The sequence below is a fragment of the Hetaerina americana genome, unplaced genomic scaffold, assembly GCF_022747635.1.
Source record: "Hetaerina americana unplaced genomic scaffold, ioHetAmer1.1.p SCAF_36, whole genome shotgun sequence".
NCBI lineage: Eukaryota > Metazoa > Arthropoda > Insecta > Odonata > Calopterygidae > Hetaerina > Hetaerina americana.
The window spans coordinates 1,518,481-1,532,410 of NW_027286941.1; positions in this window are offsets into that span (position 1 = coordinate 1,518,481).

The following is a 13,930-nucleotide window of genomic DNA, read 5'->3' on the forward strand; positions in this document are numbered from 1 at the left end:
GGCATCCCCGCCACGGAGGCGATTCGTTCCCTCGGACAGGCGGAAAACATGAAAATACGAGAGGTCTAACTTTAAAGTCCAATGATGAGCATAACTGTGTTTGTGCCGACATCCTCAGTGTCTTCACAGCCGAGCGTGAGGTCGTGAGCATTATATTCTTCGTTCCAGAGACCCTATGACCTCTTCATCCTCCGGAGCAACTGACCACTCCCCTCTTTAAGTTCCGGGGGCCACCCACGGCCCTGGAAATGAGCGCCATATTTCATGCGTCACGAGGATATTTTGACCGTGACTCATTTTGGTTGCGCCCGAAAGGCGAAGCAGGTTTCTATTCTCCGTTTCACTGTTTTAAGTGAGAATTCTGCCCATAAAGAGTCCCAGCCTTTCGTCTCCCTGCCGTCTGGGAATGAGTCTCGTAAATTTAAGAAGCCGCATGAAATTCCCGAGGGATTACAAAGGACTAATTCCACTTTCAGGAGTTTCGGACGCAGAATTCTAGCGAAGAGTTATACTTGGCTGTGCACAAATACATAATTTTAAAATACAGTTAATGCTCAAGGAATTTAGAAAAGTGACTTCGCAGCATAGAGCATAATGATCGCTCATGAACGAGCGTTCATTGGTAGGCGCTCCGTCAGAAAATATTCCTTTCTTGTATCGTGATCGTTAAAGACTACATTAGCAGGATGGAGTACCTTGCTGAAGCAAAGCACATTCGCTAATCTATTTGAAAGTATTCTTTATCATTCAACTCAATTTTATCATTCGACTCATTCAACGCATTAGACGAACTAATATATGGCTCTATGAACAGCATATACCGACTTTAAATATAAGATTATGCGAATTTAATTCAAGTTTTCACATTAATATTTTCGAGCCGTTTAAAAGACAACCTTAAGGGCTCACTCTTTACACTAAGTGTAAAGAGACGACACTCACTATAGTCACTCTACTCTACTTTAAGTGAAATTTCTGAGCGATATTATTTGAATTTTCTATAAATGTTAACGAGCCGATAGCAATAACATCGGCTATCCTGAAAAATGGAAATTTGCGGGTTCGAAATCTTATCCAAATAATGTTTGACCTGTGATACAGTGTTTTGCTCTGGATCTATGAAGAAGTATACCCTCAGTAGCAAATGGACTGCAATATGCATTGAAAACTAACCACAGATATTCTCCATAATAAATCATCATAATCATGCAAGCAAAGTCAGATGAATGGCTTCAAATTAGTACAGATCCTATTATTAGTAATATAACCCATGTATTTTTATTCTCAATCAAACGATCAAATCAAATTTTCTCGCGTCTCGAATGCCAGAAAATATAATTTCGCATTTAAATATGGTATGTACATTCATCCATGAAATAATTTATTGAATACAGGTTACCCTAAATAAAAGAACGTCGATAGAAACAAAGTAAATAAAAATAAAACGTGAAGATAAAATTTAAAATAATGTATAAACTGCCATACCACAATAATACTGTAGTGTTATCAATTTTGCAACACAGAGAAATTACGGTAATGGATTGTATAGTCACATTTTTAAATCTTAATGCATTCGGCTGACTGTCAATTCATCCGAAGGAAACGCCGAGGAAACTCCTATTATTCAAACACAACATTGGCGGCAGAATTGAGAGAGATTCTTGGATCCTTCACATTTGAAATATCAAGGTTTGCCTCGACACCACCATGATTATATTTTAACGCATAATCTTAAAAGTAACGTATATATTGGCACACCAGTTATATTTATTATGCTTCCGTACTAAATATGCAGCGACAGATGCAATGGCGGTTACAGATGCAGGTGATAGTTCAACGAGTTGGCGGAGTACCGATGTCCCCCGGGGTGCTATCCCGTGTACCGTGTACCAATAGCAAGTTGGTGAAAAATGATACCTGCATTAATTCACTTCACTTTAACACATTTTATTCCTGGAAATTTATCCAACGAGAAAGATATTATTTTGGGTTCCAGAAAGTGTCTGAAACAAAATTGATGGGGCAAGAAGTTGAACATTTCTCCGCAATGAATGTTGTATATTTCTCAAATGTTTCTGGGCTAAATAAGATACAAAACTTCGCCCATATACTTAGAGGTTAAAAACATGTTATCCTGAATCTAGGCATGATAGATCTGATGACACCGGCTCATAAAGTACCAGCTTAGGCGAGTGCTTAAACAGGTGAATACCATTTTTGGGTGAAATCATTCTTTTTAGAGTCGCAAGGGAAAAACAACATGTTTCAGAAGTGGACAATAATTTGGGTTGATAATTAATTCGAAAGTAAACGTATATTAACATGAACTTGTTGCAAATACGTATTACCAGCTCCTTGATTCTAGGTTTTCCCAATGGCTTACTTAATTGGCCACTCGTAGCAGTATTACATTATAGCAATACTATTGTAAAATAAATGTGAAGCGGGCATCCCAACATGCGTCTCATCTATGGGAGATCCTTACATTATAACTATCAGTTAGGCCACTAGTGCGTTACCCACACGCAAATCGGCTTTCGTCCATGAATAAAAAAAAGAGTCACCTTTCACGTGACTTTCCACGATAGGGAAGAGACTTCACCTCTCGGTTTTCAGGACAATAACCTTGGTTCCGTTTCAAAAATTAGTTTTTTGTTGGAGTTCAAACGGCTAGAAATTGAAAACTGATGTTCGAATGGCGCTCGAAACCACGGCGACCGGATGACAACAATGATTGATGCCCGCACAAAATATACGAGGCCTAATGAAGTCACGAAAAAAAGCCACTCCTGTCGGACTTCTCCTTTCAGGTGTGTACGCAGAGGTGACTGAGGGAAGCTGATGAATCAAGCGGGGGAAAAGACAGCCCGAGGATCTGTGTAATTTTCTCCCTCCCCCACTCCACGGAACGCCGCCCGTCCGCCCGCCACCCCAAATCGTGCTCCACTCGCGCCTCTCCTCAAAGTGCCAATCTCACCCGAGACTTCATTCCCTTTCACGTCTTACTCGAAAAATCTCGTCCGACGGCCGGACTCCCTCCATAAGCGCGCTGCAGCCCATCCTCAAATTTATTCGGCGCCGGATCCCTCTTTTTTTTCCATCCACTCGCCACCCACCGACGCCCCCGCCCGCGGGCCACGAGGATCGAAGGGGTTGAGTGGGGGGGAGGTGAGGCGGAGGAGGGGCGGTGGGGAGGTGGGGGAACTGCCCCTTCTCCATCCGCCCCACTCCACGCGGAAGACGGTGCTCTGCATCAACCCCGTCCCCTCCCGAGCCTTCCCCTCCCATCACCCCCTCACCCGCCCACTTCATCACTCCTCCCAGTTAGCATCCCTTAAGGATGTCCTAACTCTCTTTGGACCACATTCCTCCGCCACCCGTCCTTCTCCACCCCCAGATCAATCAGTCCTCTCCCCACCCCCCTCCGCTCCATGCCGTCCCCTCCTGCTCCACTCCCCCGCCCCTCCCCCTTTTGGCGAGACCCAGATCCCTCGCCCTCCTTTTCCCTAACACGCATCCTCCGATTAAAACTTTTTATCTTTCGAGACAACTCCGAAACCATCTCACCACACATGCGTACTTTCGAGGAACCCTCAAAACAAACAACCGTAATTATAACATTGCCTAGATGGCCCAAGCTACTTTCAATCCCAGCCCGATCTGTAGGCGAACGCTGCAAGTATGAGACAGGTGATTACCAAAATTACCATTCAGCGTGGTGGCTCGCCGTGCGATGAATTAATGACAGGATGCAATTTTGAAATTCCAATGAGAGTGATACAGTCGTATCGCGTCGTACATCATCGGAGTTCACCTAAATTTTTATGTAAAACCAGGCGAATTTCACGAATCGATTAACATCATCTTTCCCTAAGAAATTGGACATATATTTTTAAAATTCCTATCATGTTCAAAAATACAATACGACATCAACACTACTTCTGTTTTCAATTAGCAGGAGACGGGTCACCTCATCAATCAAAACCTGAACCGACGCCGCTCCTTTACGTTACCTTTATCAGGGAAAAAATTACATCAAAATATTTACATGTAAGCCGCTCCCACGTTGGAATGATTGATCGAGTAGCGACTATTATCTTCGCGGACTATTTTTGAGAATAACATAAAATCTTGTTCCAGTGGCAGAAAATATAGAAACATGTACGTTACTAAAAATCAATTTGCTCCATCACCTGATATTCACTCAAGATAAAATCCTTTTTTATGATCCGGTGGCATCGGAGAATGCCGAGAATACACCCTTCCGAAGAAGGCGCTCCTTTCCTCACTTTGCAAATGTCTGCCCTTTTCCTACACGACTTTGCTGAAGGAGGTTATTACTCGTAGTGAGGAATAGTTCGAAGTATCTTTCAATCAGGAAGAATAATTAAATAGGTAAGGACATTGCATTCGAAAAGTGAATTTACGCAATTGGAAAAACTATTACTCATTAGGCTAATGATAATTCAATCTCAGCAATTGAGAGTCTGGGAAGAATCAGGTAACACAAAGAAATTTCGTAGCTTTGGAAACTCGGATGCCAATTCATTATCTTAAAAATCACGGCTTTTAAATATATGTGAATGAATTCATTTGCTACTTCTCAGAAGACTAGGATCCCTGCAAATATGACTAAAAAAGTAACCACTGCTGTAAAGCCTCCTCCTCAACCCGCATCTACGATCTTCACCAACGAAGCCTGGAACCTTGTGATGCTTCGTTAATAATATCCTAAAATGATACATAGCATATACAATATAATTTACATAATCACTTGTAAAAGTCTGCAAACAAGAGGGGACATTTAAACTACTTCTGTTAAGTTGGGCAAAATTCGCAAGCATTTATAATTTTATCGGCTTAAAATCTCTGCATGCACACGTGAGGTCCACGATTACGACTAATTATAACTGGGAAGAATAGGAAGGATTGGTAAATATAGACTGCAAAATTAATAGAACTATCAAGGATAAAGGAAATCCATATATGTTGCAAAGTTTTAGACCCCATAATTGTCAGTTCCATAATGAGATACATTGATAACATTAACTTTTTAAGTAAAAATGAACCCGGATTCAGGAAAACCCGCTCATGCGAAACCCAATTAGGATTATTCACACGACTTACTTTTATAGGGTGAAAGTGGTAGGCAAGTGGATGCAATTCTTTTAGATTTTCAAATAGCATGTGATAAGGTTCCCCATGGTAAACTTATTCATAAATTAAAGGTCGCAGGTATAAACAATGGCGCAATAAATTGGGTTGAAGACTTACTATCAGAGGGGGAACAGAGGGTAATCCTTACCGGCGCTAGTTCCGACAGCGTACGAGTGACCTCGGGGGTACTTCAGGGAAGTGTAATCGGGCCACTGCTTATCGTTGTGAACGATTTGAACCGCGAATGAAAGGTAAGATTAGGATGTTCGTGGATGACACGGTGATATTGGGAGATCTCTGGGGATGAAGATCGTTTAATTTTAGCATAGGATCTAGATTGCATTACTAAATGGTATTCAAAATGGGGATTGTCAATAAATCTTAATAAATGTTCGGTGGTAAATTTCTTTAAAAGATCAACGGGATTTGTTCACAAATTAGCTGTAGTTGACCAAGAAGTAGTTGATACGGTAAAATACCAAGGGTATTACATTCACTAAAGACTTAACTTGGGGGACCCACATACGACTCGTACTCGTAGGTCAAGTCTGCGGTCAAGCATATAAAAGATTGGGATTTATCTGACGCATTTTGGCAGAACTGACTCCAAGGTTAAGGAACATTGTTACCACGCTATAGCAGGGCCTAATTTAGAATATGCATACAGCGTATGGGATCCGACTGAAAAAGGCCTCATTCGGGATATTGAGAAGGTTCAATGCAGGGCAGACCGTTTCGTTAAAAACTCTAACGATAAAACGAAAAGCGTCACTGACATGCTTATCGAGTTGGGGTGGGTATCGGGATATAGATACCAGAACTAGTAGACTCAAGGACTCCTTCTTCCTATGGACAATATGGGATAGCAACTGTAGGGTTATAGATAGCAAACATTCCACTTGCCACCCTCAACGTCTAGGGAATGATTAGTTCTACTCAACTGCGTGTACTTTCACTAACTTCGTGTGTTTTGCTGTCAAAACCCTTCCCGCATGACCTCATTAGAACGCCATCGAGTAACATACTGCTCTTAACAGTATTGCTTGCTCTGCTTTGTCTGTTTTTAAGTTTCCCCTCCCATCCCTCGTCCCTCTCTTTGGGGAGGGGACCCTCCCGCTACCTTCAGTGTTGGGTCACATTCCCTACCTGTGTCCTTGGGAGGGGATATCATTGCATGTTGCATCTGCATTTAGTATTGGAATTTCGCTTATTACTTGTCAAATTCTAGCTTGCACGTTATTGGATGAATTTCATCCTGTATCCTAAGGTGCAATTATTTGTTAGATATATATTTGTATGCGTGTCGGATGAAAGGATTTTTGCATGAATGTATACGCCTCTGTGGGTATAGTTTTGCATGTATATATTGATTTTGCACGTGGCTTTGCTCTTTGTTAAAGGGTGGCGACCTAACACGCCCCCCCCCGCCGCACGCCCTTGAGGCGGCTTGCAGGGTATTATGTAGATGTAGATGAATAGCGGATGTCTGCAACCATTTATGGCCATACAGATGATTGAAGTTAACCTTTAGTGCACAAAAAAATTGTTTTTTATTAATTTTGCTCCAAATTGCGATTTAAATTTCAACATAAAATCAATAATCATACCTCTTGACGTTAATTTTCACAAAACTGAATTGAAATTTCAAGAAATATATACAACTCCTTGTCAAAAAATTTTTTTAAATTACAGGTAACTCCTGTCGACCGTTTGAATGTAAGAATTGATTCACAGTAAGGAATGAAAAAAAGCTAGGTGTGTTCATTCAGATGGCAAGAATATTTTTCTGGTATTTCCATAATGATGATAATGCTACTATATAACTCATCGTGCACATTCCTAATAAAAATTCCAAAACATGTACTATGAAACTCGTGAGATTATTACCGTCTAATGGACTAACTAGTGCATTCTATCGTGATTTATCCACAAAAGGTCAGAGGAATGAGCAGCCATGACTGAGATGTTTGCGAATGCCTTGTTATATGCTTTGCTTCTTTGCGGGTACATTCACATAAAATCTCCATTACGCTTTGAAGCACGTGAGATCACATGCGGGAACACAAGTCAAGTGGTGGAGGGGAAGGATGGTCTTTCATTAGGAATAAGTGGGGATCGGCATAAGGCAATCTCGACCCGGCGGGGCACCGAGCAGCGGGGCGACGGCCGTTGCGTGTGCGCCGCGAGACCGCGGACAACGCCGCGAATTCCCTCTCGCCTGACCCACGCCGTGAGCGCTCTCCCCTGCCCTTCACACGTGCGCACTAAACGAAAGGCGAGAGTCCTTGGTCCCGAGGGTTGGCCGCAGCGGGGAGACAGATACGGACACGATGTACCGAGATCTGTGGTAAAAAGAGATTCCTCTCGCTCGCGTAATGAAACATCCCGCTCGGGATACAAACGACCCAACCCTCGGGCAAATCCTCGCATGCGCCGAATTGCAAACGTTATCGGCAGAGGAAATTATTCGAGCCTTCCGCGTTAACCTGTTTGGAGTGCGTAAATTATATCCTTTCGAATCAGTACGTCAGTTAGTTTGAAAAGTTTCGGAAGAGATTCCGGGACTTCTTAGGAAAGCTCTAAATTGCCAACTGGCTATTTCATTTAATGCCCCGCTACTCGTTCATTCATCCTCATCCTCGTTTTGGTTCTCCCGGAGTCCACCATTATTTTCGCTGTTCCACCTTCATGCCGCAAATTCCAGGTATGCATTTGAATTACTCAAAGTTCGTATTTCTGTCTCTCCGTTCCCTCTAACTTTCTGAATCAAAGGAACTATGATAACATCACACTATAGAGAGTTACTGGCTGCCCGGAAGGAAGATCGATACCTGGAGAATTTGAGTCACCTGCTTCAGGGGCTTAGCCAACTTAGGCCGCATTTTCGTATAGGACCACACCAGAGCTGAAATATATCTAATTAAGGTTTCGCCAGGGACATTCTATTACATCACGCTGCGACGTTCGAATCGAATTGGATCCTATGCTCATTGATCAGTTTTTTGCTACAGCTCACAATGAAATAAGGCTAAAAATAACCCCTAGGTTGACGACAGGTAGGCCTTGTCTATTATGAATCAAAACACCGAACCAGCATCTGCCGGTTCAATTAATTGCCGAGTATTTATGATTTCTCTTGAGAGCAATGGATTATAGCTTTTCATAAAATTGTGACCATTATTATTTCAACAACAAACCTTTATTCATTCAACAAATTTTGAACTTTCGTCTCAAAGTTGTCTCCGATGGATTCAATGAACGTGCCCCTTGCTTTAATTTCAGTCTTCGAAGACATGCTGGAAGACATGCCTTGCCTCGAAGACATGCCTTTTTTAATAAGCCATTCAAAATTGCCTCAGTAGCCATCATCAGTGCTTCTGAAGATGAAAACCACTTTCCACAAAGATATTTTTTCTCATTTTACGGGAGGAAAAGTCACAGGTCTAGGCAATTGGGGCGATAAAGAACACACTTCAGGATTCAAGTCAAGAAATATCCAGCAACGACGTTTGCGATGCACGGCCGTGTATTATCGTGATGCGGCATCCAGCATGTTGCTTTGCAATGAGACCATTTGAGATCGATATACCCATTGAGGATTTACATCCTAAGGGTATATTCCATTTACAATTCTACATTTACAGTGCTGGGACGACATGCGGATGCACCATTTCCTGAATATCGAAAAATGATGTGGCCATAATTTTCTTGGCGGACTGATTTTTCTTGGCGTTATTGATGTCGGTATGATTTCCGTATAGAGTTTTGGTATATCCGATCAGAATCAAAAAGAAATAGCCGAGTTTCATCTGAGAGGACCTTCGAAAAATACATCTTGTCATACTGTAACATCAACTCCAATAGCAAAGAAACCTGCACGCTCAAGTTCTACGATCTCTCTCGCATTGATATGTTACGAGCAGTGTCAGAACTCACCGCGCACGGAAACGTATTAAGCGTAATTTTTATCTTATCAACGTGCAGGGGGACTCAAAAATGAATTTTTAATATCTATGTTGATGCTCCTCACGAATATCTAAGATTTTCTCTCACAATCGCGGCAGCGATTTAAATGTTTTCCTCCCTGAGCTCTGGGACCCCCTTCCTTTGAAATTGAATATCCACCCTGATTGAACATTTTAAACCATTATCTAGCTGTACTACAGAATAGAATAGACTCTCCATAAGCCTCCTGTACATTTATTTAGGCTTCAACTGACGAGCATTTCAGGCATAAATAAAACTTCTGTGTAAATTTTGCATGTAGCCTATCTCGCTTCCGTAGGAGAACTGAAAAAGTTTCAAATTGCAACGGTGGCCTCTGACGCAATTCTGAAGTCAAATCATTGAAATCGCATATACATCATACATTAAGCTAAAAATGTACGTACACGCGACATAAACTTACATTTTTTATTACAAATTGTGTGAATAAACATCTGCTCCGAATAATTAAACAAACCTTGAATACGAGACACATGCGGATAAAGCTAAGGAATTGATTACGATTTACTAAAGAAGCTCTCACAGCTCGTGCATTTCCGGTTAAGTTTTAAAGGGAGTTTTCCGACGAAGTTGCGGACAAAAATGTGCGTGATGGTCAATTAGAAAAGAAATAGCCAGGTAAGGTGTGCGGAAGGCCTGACAGATGGAACGAATGGAACGTAAAGGGAGGCAAAGTGGGGCAGCGGGCGAACCGGCGTCTCGCGGATCGGGTGCATGGTTCGCTCTCTCCTTCAGTCTTGGCGCACCTAGGGTCCGGGCTCCCGCATGCGAGTGCGCGACTCTTTGTGAAGGGGGAGAGTGCGCGGGGTGGGAAATGGCCGGGGGCTGGGAGGCGCTCGAGGGAGAGCCACGACGAGAACGGAGGCCTGAACGCATCAGCAATCTAAATCTCTGCCCAGCATTCCTTTCCGCCCCCAGTTCGATTACACGCAATGTTTCCTTCTCCCGCTCCCCCCAAGATCCCCGCTCGAATCATCTCCTAGCCCCTTTTTTGGAATCAAATTGCTGAGACGCCCGTAATTGACTCCAGCACCTCCAGCGAGAAGAAGGCCACTGAGGAGCAAGTACCCTCGAGTAAGCAAAAACCTTGCGCGCCACCCCAGAGACGTGGCGGGTGATTACTAGGTGGCAGGGTTCAACGTGGTGCACGGCCGCGGCAGTGGGATCCGAGGCATCTGCATCGCCAGAGGCCACTCAAAAACCTCGGACGCTGGTCTATTTCGAACGGATTGTAAATTTCCTGGAAGTACTTCTTCATCTGCAACCCACGTAATTCATCAAATTACTCGAACAAGTCCCCGAGGACGAATTTATGATTGCATTTACGGAGAATATTTAAAGATCCATCCACGGATATCACTTTGACAACGTAATTTTTTTTGAGTCTTGGTCAGAAGATTTAATATCTGACCGGAAAAATAAACAATGACTTCCCTAATTTTCTATATTTTCACGTAGGTTACCTGTGTAAACCCAGTTCGGAAGCCAAAGGGAGCACGAAGTAATCGTGCATTGTTAAACGAACAAAAAAATCAAATCGCAAAGGTCAAACAAGTTTTCATATAAAAAGGAATGGGGGCCCTATGTGGAATTGGTAGGAAACATCGGTAATTTACTCGTACACTGTGATGAAAAACCGTAAAGAAATTCCCTGTCCACGTGAAAGATTAGACATGCATTGGCGGGTGTAAGCAGCCCAAGAGTGTGCGTAAGTGATTTCAAGATTTCCTTGGAGAGCACTTCAAATGCAATCAGTACTCCAAGCTTCAGAATTTTATCCTTCGCTTCCTTGGTATATTTTGGCAGACGTACGGCGTCCCATTTAAGTGTTTCCTAAATTCCAATATCCTAGAATGTTGCAATATTTCTCCGCTCAGCTCTTCATCTATCATATCAACATTTCCTATGCGATTGCGGTATTAGTTTCAAAATGGAGAAAATTGAAATCTGTTGAAATGTAAATGCCTAAAAGGTCAAACCTAAAGTCTTAGCTTGAATATATCAATTTCCCAGGGCAGAAGTTTAAAATACAATGCGTTACGATGTCACTGGAAATTTACAAAGCAGAGCGGGCGACAATTAATGCTAAAATGAGGAAACAGATTTTCAGCCGTAGTCATACAGCATTAGCTACGGATACAGCAGCATTTTGTTCCCACGGATAAATAGGAGCTCGAAAGGCAACCATTTTGGAACGCTGAATAACGTCAAAGAGGACGCGATGAGGTGCCCGAATAAAGTTCCTTTCGACGCTTTCAGGAAGCGTATGGTCTGTCGATGCGTGAGAGTGCTATTCTGAAGAATTTTAGAAATTTGTTATTTGATCTTCCATACTTTTTCACCCGATTTATTATACTTGTTTTTGGAAGAACAGGAAGTTCTTTTCTGAACACACTGCACTCTTTATATAGCGGCCATGAAAGAAAATATAATTCCAGTAAAATTTAATGACGCTGAGTTCTGGCTTGGCGAAGCAGATTATGGTTTTAAACAATTTTGCTGAAGTTTTCAGTCGTAGTAGTGGTGACAAGAGAGTTTAATTGATTCCTTTACCTCTATCAAAAATATTTCATGGGTCAGGAATATAAAAAAGAAAGCATTAAAGATATTAGGTCGGAAACTGTGAATCTATTACACGTTATGATATTCAGAAGAGAAAATACAAGACAACAAGGACTATGATCGCTAATTACTAATGTTTGAGCATTTAAAAAATAATTCGTTGCAAAAGCGATTTTTAGGTTCCAGAAACGTGGAATTTAAATTGCTCCTCAAGTGTGACTCTACTTATTTTATTTTATCCCAGGTGGTCATATCAGTCGAACGGTTATGGCGTACATTATTTCTGACAATTCTTGTATCAATCACCATTACCAGCCGATCCTGTGGTAATCATTACATAAGGGCTTCCTGGCTCATTTATTCTAATGCCTCGACGATAAATACTTTCTTCTCGTGACAATATTTGACAATTCATGCAGACATCCTTTTAGCTTTACAAATGCCTTCAAATAGCGCATTTTATGACTGAACCTAAAAGAGTTAACCACGTAAGCAGCTCCATTTCACGTAGCAAAATAATATTAAATGTTTTCAGTAGTTAAACAAAAATATTTACCAATTACCTGTCTCATTTAGCGAACTGACCACTGTAAAGAAAATAACTGATTTACCAATACGTACAAACATTAATTACGGCTCACGACAGCCACACAAAGGACAATCCCGTCCTCTGTAAAACGCTAACCAAGAGGCCAACAGTTTCATTCAAGACACGTTTCGAGGATGAAGCTTATTTCCATGCAACGGAGCAAGATGACCTATAGGAATTCGGCCCGTTGGGAATTGTATGCAAATTCATTCAAAGATGTTACATTATGCGAGTCGTTTTGTTATGAATTTCACCACGTTCTCTAATGCAACACAAGAGACGAATATTTAACGGAAAATTGAAATATTTCAAATGGGTGAAAACAACTGTTCAATCCTCTTTGGAATCTTATAACCGTTTGTCTTCGTACGAAAATACATTGGCAACGCCTCATGCTTTACATTTGAAAATACAAAGTGAATTAATAAAGACATTAAAGGTGCCATATTTTGGTTCTATTATTTAAATGTAACGTGTTATTCGTTTCTCCGTGCACGAAAACTCTATTCACGTTCGTTTGCGCATCCATTTAAGGAGGGGACTCCGATCGCTCTCGACCGCCGCCCTTTCGGCCGGCATAGGGAACTGGTGGGGGAGAGGGGAGGGGGGCGAGGCGGGGCGGGGAGGTGCGCCGCTCCCGCCGCCCGTGATGTCCCGCGCTCTCGGTGTGCTCTTACTTCTTGCTCATCGCGCGGCATCGTGCTCCCGAAGTTGGAACAAAGTGGAAAATTGGTCCAAATAGGCGGCTGATCGATCGGGGATCATCGTTCAAAATGCAAATCCTCAGATAACCAACTATTACCGATCCGGACCACCAAAAAAGCGTGACCTCTACGGAGGCGGGGTCGAAGGAGGGATTGCAGGTTCTTTTGATTCAACACATCCTAAGCCAACGCTGAAGGCACCAATTTAAGCTTGAGATGTTCTAAAAGTGATATAGAAATACTGCGTATAGTTGCCAAAAACACTTTCAAGCCACCTTCGCATGAATGTTTATGCTACAAGAACATTGGAAGACCATTTCATACCTTGTCTTACGATATGCATTTTAGCGTAGGCATGCCGTGATTTCATACGCATAGAAATATAATGAACCTGCTAGCAGTTTAACTTTGGGAAGTAGTACGAAACGACCTCGCATTTGGAAAGTTCGAGCCTGTGTATGGGACAATGTGAAACCATATTGAAATGAAATGAAATTATTGACTTTGTAATTCCACACACCTTATTTGAAAACATGACCCAAGTTTTGAAGTTGAACGTCATCGTCAGGACCTGGCGATGATGACGTTCAACGTCGAGACCTGGGTCGTGTTTTAAATAAAGTGTGTGGAACTACAAAGTCAATAATTTCATTTCAATTTGTAATGCAAATTCTAGAAAGTTACGCCGGAGACAACAAATTTTACTGTGAAACCACTTAAAATATTTCCGTGAAGACCAAATAATTCAGGAAAAGAACGGAAAAATTATAATTGGGAGGTAGTTATTATAAATATAAATAATATTAGACACATTATTTAGAATATTAAATTCGATGAACCTGTCAAGAATGAAATACTGAAGTCTGACTTGTAAAGCAGAAAGGTATTTTAGCTCCAAGGTCAAAAATTGTAT